This window comes from Castor canadensis, unplaced genomic scaffold (genome assembly GCF_047511655.1).
Source record: "Castor canadensis unplaced genomic scaffold, mCasCan1.hap1v2 HAP1_SCAFFOLD_163, whole genome shotgun sequence".
Taxonomy (NCBI): Eukaryota; Metazoa; Chordata; class Mammalia; order Rodentia; family Castoridae; genus Castor; species Castor canadensis.
In genome coordinates, this window is record NW_027395379.1 from 59,302 (window position 1) to 72,500 (window position 13,199).

Consider the following 13,199-nt stretch of genomic DNA (forward strand, 5'->3'; position numbering starts at 1 on the left):
GCTCCTCACCACACAGCATCAGTGGGGGTCACAGTGACACGAACACGACACGACACGAGAGAGCCTCCTCTGACAGGGAACGATGAGAACCGGGGGCCCGGCCCGCCCCCGCCCGGGAATATCAAGTCGGGCCCTGGCACCGGCTGGGGTGCTGTTGGGAATACATTGGCCGTGTGTGGCCTCCACAGAGCACTCGGGAAGCTCCACTTGTCCAGCATCCACACAGGGTTTGGTCTGTCGGTCTAAACATCAAATGCCTGCTTTTTTTTTTTTTTCCTACGTGATTTAAGAAGGTAGTGTGTCAAAATAACTACGACTCTGACTCTATGATTTTAGACGCATGATGCATTCAGACAGAATGCTCGTGACATCTGAAAGTACAATGGGGTGTAGTTTGAGCTATATACAGTGTGTCGCATTTGTGTTTTATGGAACATAGCTGGTATAAATTCACATCAGGAACATCAGAGAGAGTTATGACTTCAGGATGTCAGATGGAACCCCCATCACGTTACCCATCAAGAAATAGTTACAGAGGATACACCAGATACACCAAAGGAAATGGGGAGGAGGCTCCTGTAGGTGTCACCTGGCTGGCAGGCACGGCCAGGAGTGAGAGGGGAGCTCCTTTATTCAAACAGAGTTATGTTTTGAGAACACTTTCAGGTTCCCAGCAAAGCTGAAAAGAAGGGAGGAAGGGAGAAAGGAAGGAGGGAGGGAAGAAGGACGGAGGGAGGGAGGGAGGGAGGCAGAGAGAGGGAGAGAGAGAGAGAGAGAGAGAGAGGAATACAAAGAGAGAGATAAAGAGTTAGAGAAGTAGACAGAAATGCAGAGTGAGCTAAGAAAGAACTAAGTGGAGAGAGAGGTAGAGAGAGTTAAGAGAGAGGTAGAGACAGAGAGAGGAAAGGAGGGAGAGAGAGGGAGGGAGGGAGAGAGAGAAATGTAAACGGAAACAGAAGTAGAGAGAGAGTTGAGAGAGAGAGGGAGGGAGAGAGAGAGAGAGAGAGAGAGAGAGAGAGACTCTACCTCCCTTTCTCCTCTACCTCTTATCTTCTCTCTGCCTCTCTCCTCTCTCTCTGAACTTTCTGTTTACCTTTCTCCCTCCCTCCCTCCCTCCCTCCTCCCTCCTCCTCACAGGTGAGAGATTTTCTCTGGAGTTAGGTCTTTTGCCACGAAGGGGAGCCCTGGCCCGCCTCGGAGGCCCACAACAGCCCTCAGACTCAGCAGAGGGCCCACGCTCGGGCGTCCTGCTGTCCTTGCCCTATTTCACCGGGAGATGGCGGGAGAGAACCGCTTAGGACGCCAGCAAGCGAGAGCTCGCTCAAGGGAGGGGCTCCTCCCGGGCGGGTTTTCCCGCCCAAGGACAAAGGCTGGAACAAAAGGCACGGTTTGTAAGAGAGGAGCACTTGTGAAAAGGAGCTCAGAACTTGGTTTACAAAGTAGAAAAGGGACTGCGGATGGCACTCAGTGACAGACGGCCTGCTTAGAGAGTCCCAGGCCTGTCGGAAAGGTCACACCGGTGATAGCGCGTGGGGGAGGGGGTTCCAACCAGTTCTTCTGGCACGGAGAGGCAGCCGTCTTTGTCTTGCAAATCGAGTCACAGCAAAGACAAAAAGAGACCCATTGAAAGCTGTTAAAAGCCCCACCTATGTACCTCAGGACTTCCTGCAAAAGCAGAGTTGGCTGGACGAGACACTGAACTGACCCTAGATCACGGTTTATGGATTCCTCGGTTTTGTTTAAGATGTATGCTTAAAAGAAGAAAATTTTTAAAAATCCTTCAGAACGGAGGGTTGCGGCTCATGTGGCAGAGTGCCTCTCTAGCAAGCACAAGGCCATCAGTTCAAACCCCAGCACCGATAGGCAGCTACATAAATACATACAGAAATGAACAAGAACATGAATAAAGACATAAATAAACAAAACAGTGCTGGGGGGTTGGGGCTGGGGACAGCTGGCCTAGCGTTCAGTTCACGAGGCCCTGGGTTCCATCCCCATACCGGAGGATAGCCCAAAAAAAAAAAAGAAAAGAAAAGAAAAAAGAGCTTTTGGATCTGCTTAGTGCTTTGTTTTCCACATAGAAGAAAAGTTTGTTTTCATTTCGGGCTGTGTATCACGGACAGCAATTTGGAAATGAGATTCTTTCAATACAATAATTAAGGGCTGCCTAGCAAGAAGGAGGCCCTGAGTTCAAACCTCAGTAGCACACAAAAACAAACCAAAAAATGAGAAAGAAGAAGATAAAAAGAGGGCCGGAGGCAGTAGTTCAAACCAGCAGTAGTTCAAACCAGCAGTAGTTCAAACCAGCAGTTAGGTAGCTTACTGCAGATAGCCAACAACTTTTCTGGAGAGAAACAGCCATCCAAATCCAAACCATTTGTGGTACACTCCCGTCATCCAGGCACTAGAGCACCTTCCCTATGGTGTGCATCTAAGGAACGAGGAGGCCAGGCCGCTACCATCCTGAGATCAATCCCCAGTATTGCCAAAAAAGAAACCCCCCAAAAATTAGGAAGCAAGTCCATTTGAAGTGAGTTCAAATTCCTGTCCTGCCAAACAATAAAGATTAAATAAATAAATACACAAAACACCGAACATACGTACAGACATACATAACATGCGGCAGCAACCACCAAAAAACACCCATGCCTTTCTTACAGCCCGACCAGCTCCAGCTCCTTTTCTCTGTTAAAGCAATTTTTTTTTTTTTTGGTGGTACTGGAGTTTGAACTCAGAAACACAAGCTTGCTAGGCAGGCACTCTGACACTTGAGTCACTCCGCCAGCTCCCACTTTTTCTATTAAGATCACATCTCTACACAGAGACCCTCTGTGCCTGCTCATCTGTAAACTACTCGGAGAGTCTGCTACACGTCTGTCACATCAGCACAGGGACTCCCACTTAAGCAGAAGATACTCCAGCCCACATCTAGGAATGTCTAACCCTAACCCTAACCCTAACCCTAACCCTAACCCTAATCCCCGTCCCACTGACTGCCTCTCAGACTCAGAGGACTAGCTTTTTTCTAGACCAGGTCCAACGTGAGTGAGACTCTGTGTTTCTTTTGTTTCCGAAAACACATCTCTTATGGAATGCCTGTTCCCTTGCCCCGTACAGAGGCCTCCCATCTTGAACCGACCTATTCCCTGAGATGGGAGACACGCACTCCCCCACCTTCTCTGCTTCCCCCCCCCCAACAAAACCCAATCGTGAAACCGCTGTTATTTTCATCAGGACATGGAGTTACCAAGACATAAAGTGACTTCCTTCAAGCTACAACAATTAGAATGACATGATGGAAGAGGGGCTTGGTTTTGGTTTTTTGAGACAGGATCTCTGAGGAAACTGTGTAGGCCGTCACCACGTAACTCCAGGGGGGACTTCCAGTTCTTAGAAGAATTACTATTCCACATTCAATTTGAGAAATAAATTAAATATTGGAAGATGACACCATTTTCTGGTGAACGGTGAATTGTCACCTCCCTATAGTTAGAATCAACGGTAGAAAAGGAACATAAGGTTTTCACATCCTTTCCCTGAAGGAAAGCATAGGCTTTTTTCTTTTTTACACCCCCAAGCGTATCAGATGACAGGACGTAAATGTAGTCAATGAGAATCGGAAGGGGGAGAAAATCAGAGACCCTTCCATTATACTCCCACCTTTACAAGGACCGGGGTTGTGGTTCAAGTGGTACAGCTTGAACCTCTGCTTGGTGAGCAGGAGGCCCTGAATTCAAACCCCGGTCTCACCCCGCCCCCCCCCCCGATTTAAATAAATAAAAGGAAAAAAAATGAAATAAATAAATAAATAAATAGGTGAAGCTTGAGCAAATTCAGTGGTATGGTATTTCACCAGGGGTGGGAGAAAAATCCTTCCCATAAGAGGAGTGAGGGAATCATCAGGCAATAGAGTAAGTTTCAAAAAATTCTTTTCACTTTACATACATGTACATTGTATATTTTTTTGCACTTCACACATAAAATGTTTTTAAGTTCCATATATGGACACATAGATAGATAGATAGATAGATAGATAGATAGATAAGATAGATACGTATGTCACACACGCAGAAGCACACATATGCACACGTATTTATTTGTAGTACTGGGGTTTGAACTCAGGGTAGGCACAGTACCACCTGAGCCACTCGCCAGCCCAAATACTAACATAGGATTAAACTTAAGGCTTTGCTCTTGCTAGGCAGGGGCTCTGCCTACACCACAGCCACACCACATTGCCCTTCCTCCCAAATATATTTTGAATTACTATTACTGTCGTCGTCGTCGTCGTTGGGACTGACTGGGATTTACATTCAGGGGCTCAAGCTTGCTTCAGTTTTCAGCAGCCAGATGCTCTCCCCCCCGCCCCCCCCCCGCCCCCCATCGTAACTACTTTCCAGGGGCCGAGGCCAGGTCGCAGGAGAATATCGGCTGCAGATGGATCCCTGGCCTTCTCGGGGACACCACACAACCCTGGCTGTACTAAAGCTGAGCATATGTTCTTTCTTCTTTTTTTTTTTTTTTATTATTCATAGGTGCATACAAGGCTTGGGTCATTTCTCCCCCCTGCCCCCGCCCCCTCCCTCTCCCCCCCACCCCCTCAATACCCAGCAGAAACTATTTTGCCCTTATTTCTAATTTTGTTGTAGAGAAAGGATAAGCAATAACAGGAAGGAACAAGGGCTTTTGTGGGTTGAGATAAGGATAGCTATACAGGGAGTCGACTCACATCGATTTCCTGTGCGTGTGTGTTACCTTCTAGGTTAATTCTTTTCGATCTCACCTTTTCTCTAGTTCCTGTTCCCCTTTTCCTATTGGCCTCGGTTGCTTTTAAGGTATCTGCTTTAGTTTCTCTGCGTTAAGGGCAACAAATGCTAGCTAGTTTTTTAGGTGTCTTACCTATCCTCACCCCTCCCTTGTGTGCTCTCGCTTTTATCATGTGCTCAAAGTCCAATCCCATTGTTGAGTCTGCCCTTGATCTAATCTAATGTCCACATATGAGGGAGAACATACGATTTTTGGTCTTTTTTTTTTTTGAATTTTCATGCTTTTCACTCAGCTCACGAAGTGAGAAGCGGAAAAAAACTGACACTGTCACTTGATCTTTTCTCCCCTAATGAAACACTCATGCATTCTGCCAGCCTTCTTTCAGTGATCTTTTGGTTTCTTAATAATGTAGGGATCACAGTATAGCAAAGGGAAATAATGTCTCTGCTTGGTGCTTTTAAGCAAAAGGCAGACTGGGAAGAAGTAGGTATGTCCCTGACTGAGAAGCCTGTTTCATTTTGGAACAGATTCAACTTAGTTTCGGGGAAAATCTAGAATTCATTCATAGAGTTAGAAACGAACCAGGAAGACAATGATGGGCGGGGGTACAGCTCGGTGGTAGAGTGTGCTTGCCTAGCGTGCGCAAGGCCCCGGGTCTGATCCCCAACGTGGAAAAAAAAAACTTTACGTGGCAATTGCTGCCTCGCATCCCTTTCAGAGCATTTGACAGCACGACTCATTCCTAATTCTTCAACATTTGAAGAGATTACGACAACTGAAGAATTTCAAACGAAAGTCCACTTAGGCGATAGACAGCAATGGAACTAGAAAACCGTTTACTATCCAGTTGCCATGCGTTAGGGTTATACTAAGTGTCGTTACAGACCCTGTCCGGCAGGGAAAATTGAGAAAACCATAGTCCCTTCTAACAACAGTCTGTCTAGATGTCACCATAAAGGCAAAAGGTTTGTTCTTATGCCCATTTCCTCTAAGTAAACCAGACCACACCTGTGGGGTCAAAATACAAAAATACATGAGGCTCAAAGCACCATGACTGAAGACAAGTCAGTTATAACACCTGCTGTATGAGCAAAGGCAGAGAACATAGTGTTCCCTTTGTCAAACCATTCTACATAGCACTACTTCCAACTCCCCTCTTGATCCCAGCCCTTGATTTCCCAAATTCAATGTTTGGTGTACCTAGGTCATTACTGAATTCAGCTTTCTGGGTCCTTTAATTTGCTGTGTAGGTACTCTATCCTAAATGTGATTAATTGCAAAAAAATAAAATAAAATAATAATAATAATAATAATAATCTCTTCAAGAAACCTTCATAACAAAATACCAGATTCCCCACTGACAAGAAAAGGGGATCAAGTTTAACAGGCCAGAATAGAAGACAAGGAGTCTGGCAAAGCATAGAAGGCACATGACAGCTCTGACCTCAGACCCCTATGCTAAAGGAGTCACTGGCAAAAAACCCCAAGGTATAAGAGCTTAACTGTCCAGAGTCAAGTGGGAAATGAATGTGTCTTCCCATCTAGTCATCCTCTGAGCTCTCAGCAGACCTTTCATCTGTAGCCACTTTCCAATTTGTGCATTTATCTGTCCTCTCCTGTATTTCATCGTTAGCCAGGCTAACCTCACTCAGAATGATGTTCTCCAGTTCCATCCAATTACCAGCGAATGATAACATTTCGTTCTTCTTCACGGCTGCATACGATTCCATCGTGTATAGATACCACGTTTTCTTAATCCATTCGTCAGCGGTGGGGCATCTTGGCTGTTTCCATAACTCGGCTATTGTGAATAGTGCCGCAATAAGCACGGGTGTGCAGGTGCCTCTGGAGTCATCCCTTTTCACAGTCTTTTGGGTATAGCCCCAAGAGCGGTATTGCCGGATCAAACGGTAGATCGAGGTCAAGCTTTTTAAGTAGCCTCCAAATTTTTTTCCAGAGCGGTCGTACTAGTCTACATCCCCACCAACAGCGTACCGAGGGTTCCTTTCACCCCCCCCCCCCGCATCCTCGCCGACACCCGTTGTCGGTGGTGTTGGCGATGACGTTGGCTGTTCTGACAGGGGTGAGGTGGAATCTCAGTGTGGTTTTAATTTGCATTTCCTTTATCGCTAGAGACGGTGAGCATTTTTTCATGTGTCTTTTTGGCCATTTGAATTTCTCCTTTTGAGAAAGTTCTGTGTAGTTCACTTGCCCATTTCTTTATTGGTTCATTAGTTTTGGGGGAATTTAGTTTTTTAAGTTCCCTATATATTCTGGTTATCATCAGTCCTTTGTCTGATGTATAGTTGGCAACTATTTTCTCCCACTCTGTGGGTGTTCTCTTCAGTTTAGAGACCATCGCTTTTGACGAACAGAAGCTTTTTAGTTTTATGAGGTCCCATTTATCTATGCTATCTCTCAGTTGCTGTGCTGCTGGGGTTTCGTTGAGAAAGTTCTTACCTATACCTACTAACTCCAGAGTACTTCCTACTCTTTCCTGTACCAGCTTTAGAGTTTGGGGTCTGATATTAAGATCCTTGATCCATTTTGAGTTAATCTTGGTATAGGGTGATAGACATGGATCTAGCTTCAGTTTTTTTGCAGACCGCTAACCAGTCTTCCCAGCAGTTTTTGTCGAAGAGGCTGCTATCTCTCCATCGTATATTCTTAGCGCCTTTGTCAAAGACAAGTCGGTGATAGTCGTGTGACTTCGTATCCGGGTCCTCTGTTCTGTTCCACTGGTCTTCGTGTCTGTTTTTGTGCCAGTACCGGGCTGTTTTTATCGTTATTGCCTTGTGATACAGTTTGAAGTCAGGTACCGTGATACCTCCTGCATCGTTCTTTTGGCTGAGTGTCGCCTCGGCTATCCGCGGCCTCTTGTGTTTCCATATAAATCTCACGGTAGATTTTTCGATCTCTTGCAGAAACCTTGTGACTTCTTCCTGTACTGCTATGTGGTATTTAACTCTGGAGTTCATGCGTGTTAACTTGCAAGAAAGAGTGCTTCAGACTGTGAGGGAAAATATTCTGCACGAGTAAAGCCAGAAAATGGTCAATTTAAAGGCTCTGGACAGTCTGTAGAAAAATTCTTTTATTTTTTCAAGTCACCTGCAGAAATAAAGGAATGTTGCCTATCATTTTATCTTATTGACATTTCGACCTGTATTGCCCAGCATTGTTTTCCTTGGGACACGTGCACGTATGTTTACATGTATTTTGTTAAAATTGGGTTAGAGCATGTGTAGTGAGTTGTAGCACATTTTACCAACTAAATGAGTTCTGTGAAAATAAAGACTCTTTTGTAACATTGATGTAAATGACTCCAGGATAGTCCATGGTGTGGCCGTATAATTTTTTCCACGCTTCCCATGCTGAGGATGAGGAGACTGGAGACAGGGAGGTTAAGAAGAGTGGCCCACGATCAAAAAGGAAGGGCAGGACCCAAACCTGACTCACCCCGAAGCCTACACCTGTGGCTTGCTGCACCACTCTCCAGCTCTTTCTGTGATTTGAGAGAATCAAGGACGATTTTCAGTTTTGTGGCTTGTCAGTGGCCTTGACTGGCTCATCCTCTCTGCCGGGACTCACTTCACGTGTGAGTAGTTGGACCATGAATCCTCGCAGAGGAAGATACCAGGCTTCACCAGGAAATGGGTCCTGAGGCAGCCTCAAGATCTGAACGAGGCAAGTGCTTGCAATTCCAGTTACTTAGGAGGCCACAGCAGGAGTATCCAGGTTTGAAACCAGCCTTGGAAGCATAGCAAGTCCTCATCACAAAAAACAAACACGGATGAACCAAAAAACCACGGGGCCGGTGTCTCTGCTGTGACTCCTGGTCTGTCCTGTCCTGGCCAGTGTTAGCTGTGAGCCTAGCTCTTGCAGCTGTGAAACGAAGCACATGCCCACATGTCTACATCCGTGTTTGACTGCCTCAAGTAAATTTATGTATAAAAATGTCCTTATGAATATCATTAAGTGGTACGTTAACATGGCTACTTCTCTAATTGCCTTAATTTTCCTAACACAGATTAGGTATTTCTAAATTAATTCAGGACCATGATTCGTGGTATTCTGACTGTGGAGCAAGTGGGAACCAGCTCCGGCAAGGCCGACTGTTTGCACACACGATGGGAGCGACAGGTGACGGGGATACACACAGGTTCTCATCTGCGAGAGAACCGGTGGGGTTAGGAAAATCCAGGCCATCGCCATAGAGCTGAGTCCTTACTCCAGAACTTTCTGTGATGACGGAAGGGTTTCTCTGTGATGGGCACCTGAGCACATGGGATGTGACTGGCACAACCAAGGAGCTGGACTTTAAATTTCACTTATTTTTAACTAATTTAAATATGAATAGCTAATGTGGATAGCAGTTTCCAGAAGGAATGGCACAGCTCCAGAGCAAAAGTGGATTTGTTCAGTGATTTCAGGTTTTTAGCTAAACTCACAAGACCAGCAAATCAGTTGAGTTTGCCTTTACGATTCTGAAATTCCAGCCACTGAAGCCTTCCCATGATTTCTGTCTTTTTGCTTTTTCGTGGTGCTGGGGATTGATCCCAGGGCCTTTCGATCTCTTTAACGAACGTCATTGGAATTTTGATGGGAATCGCGTCCAACACGTAGATGACTTTGGGGAGTACCGACATTTTTACTGCGCCGATTCTCCCAATCCACGAGCACGCGTACGTTCTTCCTAAAGCTTGCAATCGTCCGCTATCCTCATCTCCCCCCACCCACCCCCACCCACTCCCCCCCGCCATCTGCCGCGCGCGTGCGCGCACAAACACACACAGAGAGAGAGAGAGAGAGAGTTGACCTCAGGGCCCCATGCTCACCAGGTAGACAACTCTACTACTTGAGCCACGCCCCTAGCCGAGTTTTTGTCTTTTTGTTTGTTTTGGGTGGGTGTGGTGTGGTGTGGTGTGGTGTGGTGCTTCTTCTGGGTGGCCGGGGGACAAGATGGCTGGCGGGCCAGGGCAGAAAATGGCGGGCCTTCGTGTGTCAGCGGGGGAGGGGAACTAGAGTCGGAACTCGGTGCTTCTGCGCTCCAATCGCTTCAGTGCAATTGGGCTTCCGGTCCAGTTCGCTATGGTTATTTTGGAGAAGAGGGGTCTCTGGAATTATTTGCCCAGGCTAGCTCATGCCTCAGCAAATCAAAGAAATCAAGGATTTCCCGTTCACAGCAAGCCAAAGGGTGCCAGTGTGCGTGAAGTTTAAAGTTCACCGCACAGATAACCTTTACACCTGGATCATCAGCAGACAAGGAGAAGGCAGAGGGCAAGAAGCAGTCACCTGCTCCCAGCTATGGCAGTGAAGGAGACACACAGAACCGTATTAGAATTTGGAAAAGAAAAGAGGGGAACCCTGTCCCCACTTTACTCTTTTCTATCTCAGCAAACTCTCTCGCTGTACACTAAACTGAAAGAAAGAAAGAAAGAAAGAAAGAAAGAAAGAAAGAAAGAAAGAAAGAAAGAAAGAAGAAAAGCAAAGGGCTTGTGGCTCAGGAAACAAAACAAAATCAAAGGAGATTGCAGTTACCTTCCAAATAAAGAAGGTCAAGTACCTTTTATTACATACATATACCTAAAGAAATGCTGACATAGAGTTCACACTCCAGGGGAAAACAGAAAGAAAGACATTACAGAAATACCAGAAAGATACTCAATCATCAAGTAGCTATGAGTTGAATGATTCTCATATTTGCAAACAGACTCTGTGGCAATTCGATGTTTTGTAAAGGGAAAACAGAGGCAGGTGTCTTTTCCCTGTTTCACCAGTTTGAAATTTGAGGTTTCAATGTTACCGTCCCCCACACCACAACAATAATATGACAAAAAGAAAAAAAAAATTGCTTTTTTTTTTTTTTTTTTTTATGCCGTAGGTCCCGCAGGGCATTCTAATACACGGCTAAGGTTGTGACTCCTCACTGAGTCCACGTATTCCAAAACTTATAAGAAAATTACTGGAAAAATGGGGACTCGGTACTTGGCGTCTGTCAGTGACAAATCAAACACCCGTGGTTGCTGCGTTACCAGGTGCCTACTTTCATTCATTACAACCATCTCATTGTAAGATGAAACCAACGAATGGAGTTTTTTCTAGGGCCGAGAAAGGTTTAAGTAATTCAGCAGCGGTATCAGCCAGGCACCAGTGGCTCACGTGTGTAATCCTAGTTACTCAGGAGGGAGAGATCAGGAGAATCCAAGTTCAAATCCAGCCCCAGGCAAATCAAATAGTTCCAGAAAACAGGGCTGGTGGAGTGGCTTAAGGTGTAGGCCCCGAGATGAAACCCCAGTACCCATCCCATCCCCTCCACCCCCCAAAGTTCAGAGATATTGTCAAAGTGCTACACGTGTGCTCATCGTCGCCAAGCAAAACTACTGCTGTATTAGATGGAGTTCCCTCTTTATTTATTTATTTTTTCTTTCCGGACCTGGGGTTTGAGCTCCTTTTCATGATGCAGCATCTCGCACAGGAGCCGTCTACATCTTGTTTAACGCACACACGCACAGGAGCGACATTTATCGACGGACCTTGCTCGGCCAAAAGACAAGATAAAAACTAAAGAGAAAACTCAAACAGCAGATCAGCCTGGTCATTTGCCACTAAGTCTTATCAAAATCACCTCAGCTCGTCTGTCCGTCCGTCCGTCCGTCCGTCCGTGTGAGCACAGACTACCGCCCGGGAGTAAAACTGGCGTGGCGTAGCATAACGCTTATACATTTTTAGGAGTTTTAACTCAGAGAGAAAACGATTCAAAGTACAAATAACAGTAAGCTAAGCATTATCCTTGCTTCTAAGATCTAAGTAGAAGTTTTATTTTTCAGTCTCTATTGAAACGATCCGGTCACTCTAACCGCCCGGCAACTCTCAGTTAGCAAAAGTAAGCATTCTTTGTGAAAGAGCAGGTCACAAGAAATATTTTCTGGACTCTAGTTTTTTTTTGTGGTTGTTTTTTGTTTTTTAAAGTGACAATAGATTCCAGTTATCACCAGGAATCTAAATGAAAACTCACAAAGGGTAGCTCTGAAATCCTGTCCTCTTCCTACCCCTTATCACGATTAAGCAAATAAAAGTATTTATTTAAAGGAACTATCAACAAGTCATCGGTACTGCACATCCACCGATGAGCGAGTCCCCCTGAACTTCCACAGCCGGTCCGCACGAGCGACCGACCGCCCGCTTCAAAAATCCAACCCATCGGAGCTCTAGCTAACAACCACACAAATACAAACCCAGCAGTGACAAAACACCGGAAACGTTCACAAAGCGAGACAAGAAAGACGTGACGTGAACACATCTTTTCGTTCTCTCTCTCCGTAAGCCACTTTCCACTGCCGTCTAAAGCTTCCATTTTATAATCTCTGAAAGAGGAGACGCATCCTCGACTGGACTTTCCCAACCACCCACAACGCGTAGGTAATGGGGATTCATCTCGGGGGTGATGATTTTGGACTGGGTAGAGGCAAGAGCGTTGTCCATGCCACAGGCTGGCAGTATGAGGCCCTCAGTTCAAGCCCCAGTACCACCCGCCAGCACCAAAACGGAAGGAAGGAAGGAAGGAAGGAAGGAAAAATAAATACAAAGGAGAGAGAGTGAGTGAGTGAGTGAGTGAGTGAGTGAGTGTGTGTGTGTGTGTGTGTGTGTGAGATCTGAAAGGGCCAAAATAGGATAAGCCAAAAAGTGAACTTTTTTCTTTAAAAAAATCAATAACGTCTTAATGCTTTCTAAAAAATGTAAAACTCGGTAACAACTTTATGACAAAATCTGCATTTAAGAAAAGCCTGTGTGGAACCAGCACGATTACAGCTGGGGATGTAGCTCAGCGGTCGAGCGTTTGCCTAGCATGCTAGCAAGGAGGAAGCTCTGGGTCTGATCCCTCCCTCGTACTGCAAATCAGTAGTAAATACATAAATAAATTTATTTTTATAAATTAATAAGTTTATATAAATTTTTAAATAAATAATGTTAGTAAAAATAACTAATGAAAACTCAATACATGAATCCAGCAGTTAGAATCACCCTCATCGCCTTCTTATGTCCGTCCCCCGTCCCCCCGTCCCCCGTCCCCCGTCCCCGTCCCCGTCCCCGTGTCCCCCCACCCCCGTCTCTTTCATCACAAAGAAAAACATTCCAGTGAATCATACTACACAAATATCAGGTTCCTAGAGAAAAAGCTGTAAGTGTTTTTTGGAGTAGGAAAAATAGCAGTAAAAGTTGGGATCTTAAATTGTAAAAACAACCGGCGTCAAATTTGTAACAGCAGAACTCATTCTGTGCAGCGAACATAAGGAAATGTTACTGCGATCATTTCATTTTCTTCGTTTTAAATGAAGAAGTGCTGCCATCTTCTCCCTTCCTTATCCATCCACAGGTTTTCTTAGAGTATTTAAGCACAGTGGGATCTTATCAGAACCAAACAACCACCGGTA